Below are 12,452 nucleotides of genomic sequence, written 5' to 3' on the forward strand. Positions count from 1 at the left end.
TACTGATTTATATAGATATATCAGAAATTTCTATTTCAATCATAAAGAAAACTATTATTTAACAGATATAATGTCTTTAGTTAAAATTTCAAAATCATATTCACATATAAGCTTTGAGTCTCTAATTCACTAAATTGTAATTCAATTAATTTAAAATAAACTCGACATTCATATCAATATTTTGGCAGAGCTCTGCTGCATGTTGTACATTCATGTCAATCAATCACAGTCATCCTTGTCATTATTCATTGGGGGTTCCAGGGTACCTATATTATAGAAATTACATTGAGGATATTGTTGAATTGTCATGCATAGATCAAAAGTCCATTAGACCAAAAGGGCAGATGAATACTGGTTTACAGTTAGAGATATCAGCATCAGGTTGGCCCAAACCAGAGTTTTGAGGCAATCTTCACCACATATTTATTCAATGGTGGTCCTTTCATGTAGAGGGGTGGTTTTGTGTCTTTTCCATTTCCTTTTTCTGACAAAGTTTTGTTATATAGTCCAGGTTGCTCTTGAACTTCAGATGTTCCTGCTTCGTCCTCCCAGGTGCTGGGATTACAGGTAATCACCATCATGTCAAGCTAATGTGCTATTTAAACATCATATACCTTTCTATACACCCATGCTTCCTCTACAAAGGCTTTCTTTAGCAAGAAGCAAAATAGCCCTTTTGCCCAATGTATTGCTCAGAGTTTATACTAGTGTAAGCAATAGATATTTACTGACTGAACGGTGTCTACATTTGGTGTAGACACTATGTGCCAAACACTGTAAGAGAAGCTCCAGAAACAATATCTTGAATCTTTTCACAATCCTGAGTAATAAGAATAAATCTTGGAGACGTTGATTCCTTAGTTCAAGTACCTTACACAGGATTGATTCAATTTGAATCCATGTTTTCCAAAGCCCAGCAGTCTCCATCACGTTGCAGAGACTCTGATGTGAAAACATTCTCAGTATTAACCAAGAATGCCATTTATAAATTTCATTCTCCTTCACTAACTCTCTTCCTTTTTTCCTTCCTTCTTTCTGACCTTCCTTTCTTTTCAAACTACAAATAATTCTAGTCATCATGTGTTAGAAAGAAAAATAACCAAATAAAATATTTTCATTTCCTTCCTGTAGAGAAATCCAGACATACATAGCTGTGATGAAAGGCCTAAGTGGATGTGTGATTATTCTATAAATAAGCCATCTCAATCTGCTATTAGTGCTGAGGGAAGCTTGGCTGCCTCTTGCCAGGGTTTTAGACTGATAATCAAATCTCTTCTCCTAAGTTAAGAGTAGATATATAAGCCAAATACAAGAAGAAATATATATATAAAGTTGATTTCTGTTCATGCTAAATTTGAAAACAGATTGATATTACACCCAGATCTCCTTCAGGACCAGGGCACCCACTCCCAACAGCTGCAAGTGTGTAATGCATAACATGCCAGAGATGTCTCAGTTATCTGAAGTCTTATCAGATAATGGAACTAAACCAATTTGGAAGTTGTAAGTCCAGCATCCGTTCACTTGGGCAGCCTCCATAAGCCATCAGCCCTGTTGTCTCAAGGACAAGCAACTGTAGCAGCTTCATGTGATGACACCTTCCCCTGTGAACCAGGTGCACTTAACCTACAGATATGTCCTTATTTGAAATTCCCCCTCCACTACCCTGTTCCCCTCATTCCACTGTGAGTGTTTTGGAGGAGCACTCTTTCAGTAATTGCATGGACTAGGGTGCCTGCCTCAGGCTCTTCTAGACAATCTTATTAAGATACTTGGCTCAGATGTAATGCCACAATAAGGCTTTTAACTTTTCCACACACATACATCTGAAGTTAACTATACCACTACCACCCCCAAGCACAGGGTCATGTGGATACCAGAAAGTATTTACTAATTTGTATGGAGAAAAGCAGGAGAGAGATCCAAGATGGTGCCCTCCTCTTTTCCCCTCCCTGGAGAGCAGAGCCAGTGTTTTCTTCCAACCATTGTTCCTCAGAGCAGAAAAGTTAGGGAAGCCTCAACCTAGATAACAGGGCCTACACCAAGATAAGCATAGCTAATGACTGTGTATAGCTCAATTGCAGCAGCTCTCAGCCTCCCCTGAAGGTTCCTCTGGATTCAAGCTACCTGTAGCACAGCAATGGAGACCCTCTTCACTCCTAGACACACTTGTCTGATGGAAAGGCTCCCTCCCCACCACACTGAAGGCAGCCAAAGCAACAATAGGAAGCAGGTATCTAAACTAAAGGTTCAAATTCTAGTTTATTACATTATCAACATGAATGAAGATAAACCTCCTCATCTTTAATGCAGGAGTAAGAAAAGTACATTTCTCATATGGTTATGATGAAGGTCATATGAATTGATCTCTATAAGGTTCCTGGAGTGATTCCTGGCATAATAAACTCCCCATAAATAGGAGACACCAATGCACATCATCAATACCCATGGTAGACTACAAAATGTACATTCCACTCAATTTAGAAGACCTTACCAAGGAAAATGCAACCTTCTGGTGGTACAGGTGAAAGTGACCTATGAGGAAAGGTTGTTTAGAGAAATGATTCTGTCTCAAGGAACTACCATAAGCTTTGTCTAATGAGAAAATGCAGATCCCAAACCCCAGTGTCAGAAGTCCTGCTACCAAACTAAGCAAAGCATCTAAAAGATATGCTCCAAAAAGCATAATCAGTGCCTAATAATTAAGAAAGTTGAGAGCGTCTCAACTCTGCCATGAAAGATCCAGCAAGTACCCTAACTAATATTAGCTCCAGGGACTGTTGTAGGAAATTATTAGTGAATAAGAGCTTGTGGTGCTTATTAAGTGTTGTCCGAGGTGGGGAAACATGACATTTGGTGGACACAAGTATTCTAACTATTAATAAATTATACTCAACAACAAAGTAGAAAGAATTCACAAGATCATGGTATGATTTGCATAATGCATTGTTCACATAGAATGGTAGTCCTGAAAATGAGGCTTCAAACTCACAGCACTGGGAACCTAAAATGCTAATTTCCTAGTCTTGTCCCTACCCTGTAAGATCAGGAGCCCTGGAACTAGGGACTTTCCATGCTGTGTTTTATAAGTTCAGTACATGCTGAAGTTGGAGATGTATAGATCATTCATGTATCCATGTTCTCACTCTCTGCTCTGAAGTAACTTTGGAATGCTGAATTTTATATGGTGGGTGCCCAACAGCAGAGATGTATAACATGACTGTGTACCAGACCAATCTGCCTGTTAGAAAAACAATCTCCTTTTCCATATGCAATTGGCCTTCTGCTGCACCACAATTTCTTGAAAGTTTTATTAGTAAGGGGTAAATTCCAAGGGCTTGACAACCCCAAATGGACAGGCAAGCTTCCTTCTCAACCTACAAGCTTCTTGATAGCATCTGTCTTCATTGAGCCTCTCAGCTATTAAAACATCACTAAATCAGTAGATATAGAGTAAAAGATCTGCCCCTCACCACCACTGCCACCAAAATTAACTGCATCTCCTTGACCTGTTTCTAAATTGTTACTGAGCAATTTTTAAAAAGGAGAAAAACATTCAACTTGATGGAAAACAGGCCTGTGATCAACATTGAAACTACATTCAAATTGAACCTAAATGACTCCTAAAACAAAAAGATATATACACATATATATACATATATATCATCTTCCAATAGAAACTGGTGTGTGTGTGTGTGTGTGTCTGTGTCTGTCTGTGTGTGTGTGTGTGTGTGTGTGTGTGTGTTTCTAAACCATCAAAACCATTATTCTGGGGTAGCAATATTCTTTCCTAATACACTGAATAAAGGATTGGCAAGTAACCCCAAGATCATCATAGCTAACAGATAAGTGATTAAACCTGCATAGCATCCTGGTATGTTATCACTAAGGACAAGGAGGTAGAAGAGGATGGTCAAGGATGTGGAGAAAGCACTATGTTCACTGAATTTGTTCTATCGCATTGGTTTGCTTCCCTTTGAACTGTGTTTTAATCAAAGCAGGTTGATTTCCACTTGGTGAAAATGTTTCATTTCAAGCCACTGGAGTTTTATAGGTTTTCTACCACATTTTATTGGAACCTTGTAAATCTTATGAAATTCTGGAATGTCTAGACCATAAAAACCTATCATTTGAACATGCTTTCTGCAGAGATGTTTCTTCCCTATGCAGACCCACGTGCTTGCACAGATTTGTAGAGAGGAAAAAACTTTTAGGATATTCCCACTCTGCCTGAGTTAAAAAGATCACATTTTCAGCTGACTTGAATTTTACTTGTCACAGATAGACCCTTTATAGAACTATCAAAAAGACAGGAGCCATTCATAATAATAAGAATTTTTACCCATCACATTCTCCCTGTGTCTCTTGCTTTCAATCCTTTTAAAGACACATGCCCTAAATCCATCTATATAAATGTTAAAGTCAGTGATGGACTATTGTCATGAATGGGTAGTAGTCTTCATTAGCACAGATAAGTATGCTAGTAGCTGAAAACCAAATTCCAAGATTGCTCCAGAGAACCCCTCCCCCAATTCAAGCAAATACTAGAGTAAGAAAAAAGTGATACATGACTTTAATGAAACAGAGCAAAGCTCCCAGGTGCTGTGAAATGAATCAGTCCATTCTTTTCACAAAGTTTATCAATTTGGCTTCAGGGTAAACAGAAGCAAACTGGCATATAATTTTCCATTTATTTGTCTAAAACATTGACTGCCAGTCGTGCATGAGAGTTCCTATGTTGTCATTTCTGAACTTATTTGCCTCAAACAGCTCAGTTACCAATGTAAACAGTATCCTTGCATGGGTGACCATGGATGGAGAAATCCAAAATATGCCTTTCATGTTAATTTTATGAATTTTATATAAAACCACTTTCCTACCCTTAAATGAAGGGAAGTATGTGAACACTGTTCACACCTTCAGATGGCTGATGTTTGGGTCTAGGGAAGGCTTTGATATCAGGAATTCATTCCCTTCCTGGAAAAGTGGGGGAGAGCCTGGCACTGAACACCAGGCAGGTGTCCAGAATGTCTAGCTTAATTACCTAAAGAAGGAGTTGCCTTACTCTCTTAACAGCCTTACATGGAGGATATTTGTGAATCTCCACCTTGAAAGTAGGTATGAAGTCCTGAAAAGAAACAGGATAACGGGGCTCTCTCTGAACCACAGGAGAAACAATTGGAGCTATGTGACTTACAACACTGTGCTCTTTGCCCGAAGGATGCTGTCTACCAACTTGGGAACTAAAGACTTAAGTTCCCTTTCCGTTTCTCTAGCATTTACCTTGCTCTGTTTTGATTCAATTCACTATCTCTCTGAGCTTAGTTTCTTGATTTGAACTAAAATGTAGTTAACACTTTTAAGTAATTTAGTCACCTAATTGAATAACTCAGAAAAAAAAAAAAAAAAAAAAAAAAAAAAAAAGGCCTCTTTGATCCCTGTAAACCGAAGACTTTCAAAAGCTTTGGAGTGGCATTTGAACAACAGCAGCACAAGCAATTGCTCTCAGATTAGCACAGAGGTATTAATCTCATAACCCTTGTAAGTGGATCCCCAGAACATGAAGCAATGGGAATAAATTTTTTTGTTTTGCTCTGTTTTTGTTTGATTCAAGTTCTCCCTGTAGCTCCACCTGACCTGGAACCCACTATGTACACCAGGCTTGGGCTCAGTCTCACAAAAATCCACCGGCCTCTACCTCCTGAGTGCTGGAGTCAAAGGCATGTAGCACCTCACCCGACCAAATCCTAATAGCAAATGTCACATTTACAGCACGTGACATCTTATTTTATGTGTTGTTCTAGATCCTCACAGTCACCCACTTTTGTAGTATATTTAACAAGGAAAACAAGTCCCCAAAAGTTACAAGATCACAGGACGTCACAGGCTATATTTCCTCTGGTTTTTTTATCTATCTAAACAAAAGAAAGGTGGAGAAGAGATTAACTGCTTATATGAAAACTGAAGAGACATTGCAATGTCTCCTCAAGAAAATAACCGCTTCTTTCCTCGCATCATACGTCATATGTGAGCACAAAATATATGTTGGATTTTATAAAAGAGGAAATCTCAGAAAAATCAGTGATCTTGGTTTCCCAGTCCTCCAGTAAACTCATTTATTTTTACCTAGATATAAATATAGTCTGACTCTCAGATAAAAGCACTGTGGTATGTTGAGAAAAGAAAATACTCTAAAGTTAAGGAGATGTAGCTTGACGTGAAGCCCTACCACTAATTAGTCAGTTCTCTCTCAGTGTCACTCCCCAGCCTGCAAAAGAAGGTCTGGATACTGTAGATAAAAATCATATGAAAATCATACATTTTTTAATATTTTATTTTTTTATTTTATGTGTGTGAGTGTATTGCCTGCATGTAGGCACACCTGTGTCGTGAAATGCCCATGGAGGTCAGAAGAGGGCATCAGATTCCCCTGGAACTAGAATGGCAGACAGTTGTTAGCTGCCATGTACTGGGAATCGAACACTGGTCCTCTATGAGACCAGCCAGTGCTCTTAACTGCTGAGCCAGCTCCCAAGACCCCCAAAACTGTACTTTCTATATAAATGTATGTGATTATTTTTAATAATAAAGTAACTTGGCATGTGGAGTAATGTGCCTAAGTAATATGCAACACCTTTATCTGTCATCAAATATAGAAAATAAATTACATTAAATGCAAATGAAGAAAAGCAGAGAATGAATTAGGAAAGTTCTAAATTGTACAGGACTTTAAAAAATATATTGTATTGGGGCTGGAGAGATGGCTCAGCGGTTAAGAACACTGGCTGTTCTTGCAGAAGACTGGAATTCGAATCCCAGCACCCACATAGCAGCTAACAACTGTCTGTAACTCCAATTCCAGGGGATCCGACAGCCTCTTCTGTCTTCCGCAGGCATTGCACATCACAGGTGCACTTATCTACATGTAGGCAATACATGCATACACATAAAATAAAAATAATAAATAAATATATAATATATATAATATATATATCATATTATGTCAAGTACTACTTCAAGTCTGGAAACTGGAAAACACCATCACTCAATTTTGAAAAAAAAATCAATGGTAATGGCATCTACTGTATCAATGAAAAAATATTTATGGCCCCAAAACACATCAATAACTTTAAAAAGGAAATTTGGAGAGAGAGGAAAGGTAATATTTTGGAGTAAGAAAGAAAGCATCCTTCATACAGATCATATAAGTCTGTGAAACATGCAAGAAACAAGCTACTGGTGCAGCCTCACTCAATGCACAATTAGCCTTTGGGAACACGTAACCCGTACACACCCAGAGCAAAGGTGTGCACCAAGGGGGACATCATAAAGGAATACTGACGCCACTGAGAATCGGCATACATACAAAGAAGAGGGGAGCTGGGGCTCAGCATCAGGAAAGGAAGTCTGGGCTGGACAGGGGAGAACTGAAAAAGGAATGCTGAATTTCAGTGTGTTGCCGATATCCTTTTTTAAACAGTCTGGCAAGACTCTCAAATAAATACACACTGCAAAATATGACAGGAGTGTATTTTTAGCTCAGGCTAAAGAAGTTGGAACTCTGTATCAGACTTTCGTTTCTAGTTCTTTGATCTTTTCTCTACAGTGCAGAAAAAAAAAAATATTACTTGCTAGGTTTTCCAAGCTTGTTGAAAAAAAATGCTTAGAAATACCCAGTTAACTGAGAATCACCACAGGGATAGAAACACACGTATTTCCTGTAACTGCAAAGGAAAATAATTTTAACAATTATCCACTTTTCTTGAGCCACATAGTCCATGTGAGGCAGAAACAACCTCCAAGTCATGTCATTTTATCTTCCTAGTGATGGTTCAACAGTTAAGAGTGCACACTCCTCTTGCAGAAGACCCCAATTCAGTTCCCAGCACCCACACTGCTAGAGACCTGTAACCACTTGTAATTCCAGCTCCACGGGCTCCAACTCCTCTGGCCTCTGAGGGCACCCACCCTCACTTATACATGCCTACACAGATACAGATACAGACACAGACAGACAGACAGACACAAACAAAATTAAAAATAAATGTATAAAACTGTCAAACCATGAAAATAAATAAGATTTTCTTTTAAGTTCAAGGTCATCCTTTGCTACATAGTGCATTTGGGGCCAGTGTGGGCTACATGAGATGAGGAGAGAGAGAGAGAGAGAGAGAGAGAGAGAGAGAGAGAGAGAGAGAGAGAGCTAGTCCACTAGGGATCTTAATGAATTTCAGAAGTATCTTTAGCAATACAACTTTTTCCTATTTCATAAGAACACCCAAAAGAAAAATGCTGAAAAAGGATGGATTCTTTCGCTTCATAGAAACTATAATTTAAATTGCTCTCCCACCTCCCTCCGCCTGCCTTCCATGAAGTGAAGCTCCTTTGGCATAAGCAAACACTCCTGTGCCAGGCCTCGATGCCAAACTCAATCTAGTTTAGGCATTTGATGGCATCACAGATTTCTCACCCCTTGAGACATATGGTATACCGCATTTCCATAAAATAAGATGGGAAAATCCTGCCTCCTGACAAGCTGGCCTCCAACACAGACTGCCAGCACACACAGTGTCTTTTTAAATGGGCTTTATGTTAAACAGAGCTTACTAAGTGTAAAGGTACCAGGACTTCACCTGTTTGCCTCTGAATACAAAAGTGAGACTTTCAAATCAGATAAGACACTAACTGTATTCCCCCACATGATTTGCTCAGTAGTTGGTTTCTGGAGGGGCATCAGCAAACACCTAGGTTCCTGACAGTCTACTGCCCCAGTTAAAACCCAATAATGGGGCCTCTTATTTCCTCCAAAGCATAATTCAGAAAGTAGAGAAGAGCCTTCCAAATTCAACACCAAAAAAATTCATAATGGAGATGAAAGCTTGCATATTTCAGGAATGCTATTACTGGAAGAATTCAGATTGAAAGGAAAGTGTTCACACATTTAGAAAATATTTACTGGGCATCTCTGATATCTCAGGCTCTGTTCCAGGTTCTGTAAATACAGTGGTGAGACAGATGATATGTCATACTGATTTAAAGCAATCCCGTACAAAAAGACTTTTAGGTTAGCATGCTGGCTTGTGAATCTGATAGAACCAGGAGGCCAGTGATGACAGGGGTAACTGATGAGCTTTAGCATCGCAGTAGCCAGGGCTCTGTTCCTGGTATCCTTATACTGTATCCTTGGTCCAGTTGCTAAATCTCCTTGAGCCTTCTATCTTGTAAGATAGGAATGGTTCCTGGTAAGACTGTTGTAAGAATTAGCTGCTTCTGACTGTTAAACGTGCTCAGAGCACACAGACCACTCAACCAATAGCTATTTCTTCAGTTCCGCCTTCCACACCTGCACATCCTCCACGAATAAGGGAAATGTATAATAAAGACAAGTCACAGACAGAGATCTAGCAACACTAGATCCAGTTCAGTTCATCAAAACGAGATTGTCTCTAGCCTGGGTGGGACTTTCAAGTTTGAGTTCACTAGAAGCAGTTAGCTAGAACATGAAAGAAGCATAGCACACGTGTATCCTTGTTTCAGATTTGAAATTATTCTAAGTATAAAATATATTTAAAAATATATTTAAAAAATAACAAGACAGGTATCTTTAACTATAAATCCACACACACACACACACACACACACACACACACACACACACAAACTGCCACGATCTTGTACCCAGAGTCACATGAAAGCCTGGGTACCACTTGCTTCTTGCAATCCTTTCTTTGGTTTGAAAATAAATCTCAAACACTCTGCCTCCACTAAGCTCCCCAAAGGTAGTAGCTAAGGCATAAAAGTGCAAACACCACACAGAAAAAAGAAAAAATAACAGCCGTGGCCAGCTGCCAGCTCTTGGCCAGTGTTCACGTGTTTGATTGCGTCAGAGGCTGGGGCTGGGAGCTGGCTGAATGGCTGCAGCTGCGCAGTGCAAGATGAGACCACCCAGGCTGAGGTGGACCCGCGTGAGGAGCAAGTTGTGAACAATGAAGAATGGGAAAGCCCTCAGTTCCAACTCAGCCCCTCTGCCCCTAGGTTTAGGCTGGACTCTAACGAAGTCCTGAGCAAAAAAGAAAGAAAAGAAATCTGGTATAAGCTCGCAGGCCCTGATATTAAATTGCTGTCCCAGGCCAGCAGCAGAATCCCAGAACGGAAAAATAAGTTTCCATGGAAAATCACCATCTCAGGCTTCATGCATCTCGTTTGGAACCGACACTTGCTCTCAACCAGCATCGTTAACATCTTACCTGTGGGTGGCTGGTAGAACGGCTTCACACCTCTTTCTCTTCATTCCAACACCTAATACTTCCTGAGCGCCTTCCACAAACACATAGGAACTGATGGTTTGAAGACAGACTATTTTATCCAGGACTTTCTGTGAGCCCCTCCACGCTGCTCCTGGCAAATCTGGTTTGTCTCATTTTAAGGTCAGCGGACAGGGCCACATCCCTCAAGCCTTACTCAGACACAAAGTGTGCCAAGTTCTTATAATCACAATAAGACACACTAGCAGACGAAGTAGACAAAATAGCTGAAATAAACAGTTGGACCTGGGTTCACACCATAGCACAGCATAAACTGGACTTCCAGGCACATCCCAGTACTCAGGAAGAGGAGGCAGGGCAATCAGAAATTCAAGGTCAACCTCAGCTACATAGGGAATCCAAGGCCAGCCGAAGCTACATGAGGCGTTGTCTCAAAGGAAAAGAAAAGCTCACAGAAATAAACAAATAAACAAATAAACCTTTCCTCCTTTAAAAATAAAAAGTTGAACCAGGCACAGAGAGCTAAGTTGGTACCTCTTAATGGAATCTGAGTTGTTGTTGCCTGCCTTAGTGGGCTAGCTACTTGAGGACTCTCCGTTGGGGGCAGGGGATGAGTAGACGCCAAGTCAATGGCACAGACTTCAGGAGACTCACTCGGGGTTAGCAAGCAAGCTCATTTATTGTGCCGTTAGGGCTTTCTTTTATACACCCCCGCCCGATCCTCATTGGTTCATTTGGCTGTGTGTTTCCTCTTCATTGGTGCGGCACACTGTCCTCTGTTTGCGTCATTTGATGTTGTGCTTTATGGCAGGTTTTAGGTTAGCCTGAATAACAGAAGTATTTACAGGCCGATTTCCCCACACTGAGTGAAACCTCACAGGTGGTAGATGTCTACCAAACACATCCACCCTCCTATCTCTCAAGATACATGCCCAGGAGGGAGACTGAACTGAAACTAAAACCTGAAGAAACTCTTTAACTCCTGGAGACCCTGGTTGAATGAGTCTGGGGTCTGGCCTGTCATATTGTTGCTCATTTGTTTATTCTCCCAGTGATACTAATGTCCATGCAAGACTGATAACCCCATAGAAGATTGTTTATATCATCACAGCCCCCAGCCCATAACCAGATATCTAACTAGTTTTCATTCAATGGTGCAGCCTGGCTGCATATGTCAGGGCGCAATACAGGAAGAATTTGCTCTGCCACATAATCAATGTAGATTTACCTCCTAGAGTAGACTGGAAGCTTCTGGAAAGTTTGTCTCCAGCTCCTAGGAGAGAGCTCCAAACAGAGTAAATGGAATAGATGCACATGTTCCCTCATTGGAGAGATGCCCAGCAACACCCCATTGACTGTACATGTCCACACCCAGACTCAATCCTTATAGAACATTTGCTACCATCTTCTGAAGCATCTAGTCTCAAATGTTCCTGCACGTGAGAATCTTATTAAATACGGGGCTTTTGTGCCTCACCCAGAAGCTGAAGAGCACTCTAGAGAGTTTTAGTTGGGTTCAGCCATAGGTACGTGGGAATTCTTAAAGTGCCTGTTGCAACCATGAGCCAGACCGCACAAAGGCAAATCCAGATGCCTAAAATGAGAGCCCTCCAGCTATCAGTTAAGGGCTGGTAACAAAGAGTCCCTTTCTTGGGACTAAGGAGATAGCTCAGTCAGTAAATGAGGGCCGGAGTTTGATCCCTGGAACCCATGTTTTAAAATAAACCAGGTATGCAGGGCATAGTGGGGCAAGCCTTTAATCTTAGCACCCAGGAGGCAGAGGTAGGAGAATCTCTGTGAATTTAAGACTAGCCTGGTCTGCATAGTGAGTTCAAGGCTACCTGGGGCTACAGGGAAACCATCTCAAAAAAAAAAAAAAAACCAAGAAAAGAAAAAAAACAACAACAACAAAAAATGTGTGGCTAGCAAGATGGCTTGGTGGGTAAAGGTACTTATCACATAAGCCTGAGTTTGATCCTTGTAGCCCACAGAAAAGTAAAAGGAAAGAACTGAGTCCACAAAGTTGTTGTCTGACCTCCACACCTTCATCATGGCCACACATACACAATAAAAATGAATTCAAGAAGTATTGACAAAACCAAGGTAGACAGCACCTGAGGAACAACACCTGAGGTTGACCTCTAGCCTTCAAATGCACATAATTGCACATGCACCCTCATGAACATG

General features: G+C 40.5%; 1 long non-coding RNA gene across 1 annotated transcript in view; it reads right to left on the bottom strand.

The window, feature by feature from the left end:
• Nucleotides 1–10,370, bottom strand: part of LOC108491082 — a 109,675-nt gene extending 99,305 nt beyond the window's left edge. The window contains exon 1 of the long non-coding RNA XR_001872554.2: nt 10,248–10,370. This is a non-coding gene — a long non-coding RNA (uncharacterized LOC108491082). The remainder of the gene's footprint in view (nt 1–10,247) is intronic.
• Nucleotides 10,371–12,452: the final 2,082 nt, after the last annotated feature.

The sequence above is a fragment of the Nannospalax galili genome, unplaced genomic scaffold, assembly GCF_000622305.1.
Source record: "Nannospalax galili isolate Female #2095 unplaced genomic scaffold, S.galili_v1.0 scaffold17, whole genome shotgun sequence".
In the NCBI taxonomy this organism is placed as follows: domain Eukaryota; kingdom Metazoa; phylum Chordata; class Mammalia; order Rodentia; family Spalacidae; genus Nannospalax; species Nannospalax galili.